The following is a 4298-nucleotide window of genomic DNA, read 5'->3' as shown; positions in this document are numbered from 1 at the left end:
TTTTTTATTAAATTTTTAAAATGTATTTATTTTTGAGAGAGACAGAGTGTGAGCGGGGGAGGGGCAGAGAGAGAGGGAGACACAGAATCTGAACCAGGTCCAGGCTCCAAGCTGCCAGTACAGAGCCCAACACAGGGCTCGAACCCACTAACCGTGAGATCATGACCTGAGACAAAGTCAGACGCCTAACCGACTGAGCCACCCAGGCGCCCCTAGATATAGTTTAAAAACAAATAATTTATTTCTTTTTGTTATGGAAAATTTCAAACGTAAACATAAGTAGATGTAGATAAGATGAACATAATGGAAAATGGATTCTCTTGTACCCTGTGGTGGACCGTAGGGTGGCCCCCTCATCCTAGTGCCCATACCTTATATAATCCTCTCCCCTGAGTGTGTACAAAACCTGTGGCTTGCTTTCTAAGCAAAATAATATGGCAGCTAGATGTCACCCCTTTGTGATTACTTATGTTATATAAGATTCCATCTTGCTAACAAACTCACTCCTTGAGGGGACTCTCCTTGCTGTCTTGATGAAGGAAGTGGCCATGCTGGGAAAGGACATGTGACAGTGAACTCCAGGTGCCCTCTAGGAGATGTGGGCCATCTCCAGTTGACAGCTAGCAAATAGCCAGCTACAGCTGTAAGGAAATGAATTCTGCAGTGACCTGAGTGAGCAAGGAAGCTGAAACTTTTCCAGTTGAGCCTCCAGATAAAACACAGCCTCACCAACACCTGGATGGTAGGTGTAAGACCCTAAGCAGAGGACCCTAGGTACCTGGACACCTGACCCATAGAAAGTGTGAGATAATAAACTGGTGTTATTTTAAGCTGCTAAATTTGTGGTAATGTGCTGCAATACATAACTAATTCAGATATATCACCCAAAGTAAGCAATTTTCAATAGTTTGCCAGTCTTTTTTTTTAAATTTTTTTTCAACGTTTATTTATTTTTGGGACAGAGAGAGACAGAGCATGAACGGGGGAGGGGCAGAGAGAGAGGGAGACACAGAATCGGAAACAGGCTCCAGGATCTGAGCCATCAGCCCAGAGCCCGACGCGGGGCTCGAACTCCCAGACCGCGAGATCGTGACCTGGCTGAAGTCGGACGTTTAACCGACTGCGCCACCCAGGCGCCCCAATAGTTTGCCAGTCTTGTTTCATCTATCCTATCATGGTTTGGGGATGGGTGGGCTGGAGTATTTTATTATTTTATTTTATTATTTTAAAAATTATTTATTAAAACAGAAGTTATTGTCAAATTGGCTAACATACAGTGTGTACAGTGTGCTCTTGGTTTTGGGGTAGATTCCTATGATTCATTGCTTACATATAACACCCAGTACTCATCCCAACAAGTGCCCTCCTCAATGCCCATCACCCATTTTCCCCTCTCCCCCGCCTCTATCCCCCAGCATCAACCCTCAGTTTGTTCTCTGTATTTAAGAGTCTCTTATGGTTTGCCTCCTTCCTTCTCTGTAACTATTTTTCCCCCTTCCCTTCCCCCATGGTCTTCTGTGAAGTTTCTCAAGTTCCACATATGAGTGGAAACATATGATACCCAACTTTCTATGACTGACTTATTTCACTTAGCATAATACTCTCCAGTTCCATCCACGTTGCTGCAAATGGCAGGATTTCATTCTTTCTCATTGCCAAGTAGTATTCCATTGTATATATAAACCACACCTTTATCCATTTATCAGTTGATGGACAATTAGGCTCTTTCCATAATTTGGCTGTTGTTGAAAGTGCTACTATAAACATTGGGGTACATGTGCCCCTACGAATCAGCACTCCTGTATCTGAATAGGAATTATGGATACATTCCTAGCAGTGTTATTGCTGGGTCATAGGGTAGTTCTATTTTTAATTTTTTGAGGAACCTCCACACTTTTCCGGAGTGGGTGCACCAGTTCGCATTCCGACGAACAGTGCAGGAGGGTTCCCGTTTCTCCACGTCCTCTCCAGCATCTATAGTCTCCTGATTTGTTCATTTTAGCCACTCTGACCTGTGGGAGGGGGTATCTCAGTGTGGTTTTGATTTGTCTTTCTCTGATGAGGCGTGACGTTGAGCATCTTTTCATGTGTCTGTTGGCCATCTGGATGTCTTCTTTGGAAAAGTGTCTATTCATGTCTTCTGCCCACTTCTTCACTAGATTATGTTTTTCGGGTGTTGAGTTTGGTAAGTTCTTTATAGATTTTGGATACTAACCCTTTATCTGATATGTCATTTGCAAATATCTTTTCCCATTCACATGCAAATACTTTAGTATGCATCTCTAACAGAGAAGGACTTAAAAGCATTGCCATTATACCAGAAAAATTAGGGCTTCATTGAGAACCAAAAGGGGAGTCTTTTTTAAAGCCAGGAAGTCCATGGATCTAGTATATTAATTGGGCAGAGGGAGAAAAGGTGGTTGCTAGAAATTGAGTGAGAATAGCATCCCCTTGATCCAATGAGCTGAAGAACAGGTAAGTATATGAGAGCTTTCACTTGAAATGTCTGAGCCTTGCCTCCCCCCCCCCCCTTTTCTTTAACAGCGCAGTCACAAAGTACTTTATGCGAGTCTGTCATACAAAATCCAAAATCATTCAAGCCCAATTCTGATTATATGTTTAAGATCCGACCCATTCCCCCAATTCCTGTTCTGGAATGGACCCTTATAAATTCCATTTTTTATTCGTAACTCCTTACAGTGCCTTATAACTGCCATCCCTACCACTTTTCCTTTACTACGGGAAGCTCTTTCCAACTGGCTCCAGTTCTTTTCCTCTCTTGGATAAACCGATATCGTCTACCTTTGACACTGCTCAAGGAAGCAGCGCTTTGCAAGGGAAATTCTCAGGGCTCAGGGTTCAATCTCATCGCCACCACCAGGGAGCTTTGAGATCTCTGGCAAGTAGTACAGTGTTCTCTAAGCTGGATACAATAGTGCCTCGCAGGGTTCCAGAGAAGATTAGATAAAGAACATGTGTAACGTGTAAAGTGTCCAGCACAGAGAAGGCACAGGGGCGCCCCACCATTCTCTTTGTTAGTTCCCATCTCCAGTCTCCGAGCACCAGAACGCCCAGCACCGCGCCTCTACCGCTCTCGTCGCGGGGGATGCAGGGATTTGTAGTTTTTTGGTCCCCAAGTCGTAATTCCTCTCGGAGCCAGTCGGCGAGAGGAAGAACTACACATCCCAGTGGGCGGTGAAAGGAAAGTGGGGCTCGGAAAACCGAGCGTCCCCGCCCGGCCGCCTGCGCTTTCCGCTGCCCACTGGTTGTGCCCGGCACGCGAGGGCTGCGACCCCGCGGCAAAGCCAGGGAGGGCTCGAGCTCACGGGCCGGGCGACTGGGGCTGTGGGGCGCAGCGGGCAGGGGAGTCGCGGGCCGAAGAATGGCGGGTCCCTCTGAGGCCGCGGGAGCTCGCAGGGGAAAGGGGAGAAATAAAGCGAGTAAATCGCGAGCGCCCGTGTCGGAGAAGTGAGAAAGGGTTGGGGAGGCAGCCACCCCCGCAGAGCCTGACCGCCACGGGCTTGTCCTCGGGAGGAAGGCAGGGGCCGGGGCGGGTGGGGACCCAGACCGCTCCGCTCTCCCCGCGGGAAACCTGGAAGCCGGCCGGGCCCCGAGACCTCCCGCCCGCAGCCCCCATCCCGGAGTCAGGCCTTCCTCGTACCGTCCCTCCCCATTTAGTCGCAGGGCACCCCCGCCAACTCCCGGGCAGCAGTGGAGCTGCACCCGACAAGTCCACCGCACGCCCCGCCGGGGGAGGCCGGGGAGGGTCACCTCTCCGCAGGGGTTCCTCAGGTCCCCTGGAGTCGCGAGAATGGATTTGAGTGTAGCCGTGTGAATATATGTGTGTGGAGGCGGCAGCTGCGGCCGGGAATAAACCCGGAGGAGCCAGAGTCTGCGGGCGAGTGCACGGCCGCGGGCGCAGACCCCCGAGCCGTCCGCGAGCGACGCCGGAGGGAGCCCAGCGTCTTCCCCGGGGTCGCCCGGGGCCCGTCCGAGGGGACTGGGGCTGGGGGTCCCCGGAGTCCGTGCGGGGCTTCCCGGGCGAGAAGGAGGAGCCGGAGGAGGAGCCCGGCTGGCGAGGCGAGGCGAGGCGAGGCGAGGCGAGGGCCGCCGCCCACCCGGCCGGGAGGAGGCGGACCCGCTGCGAGCGCCGCGCGCGCGCCGGGGCTGAGCCTTGCAAACAAGTGTCTGTGGCGCTCGCCCCGCGGCCCTGAGACGCGCTCCGCCACCCCCGGCGGCCCTCCCTGAGCCCGGCCCGGCCCCTATGGGGCTGGAGGGAGCGAGGGAGCCGCCGGCCG

Source organism: Herpailurus yagouaroundi, unplaced genomic scaffold, assembly GCF_014898765.1.
Source record: "Herpailurus yagouaroundi ecotype Mexico unplaced genomic scaffold, PumYag 198, whole genome shotgun sequence".
In the NCBI taxonomy this organism is placed as follows: Eukaryota; Metazoa; Chordata; class Mammalia; order Carnivora; family Felidae; genus Herpailurus; species Herpailurus yagouaroundi.
The sequence above is the reverse complement of the archived record's forward strand: the minus strand, read 5'-3'. Positions refer to the sequence as shown.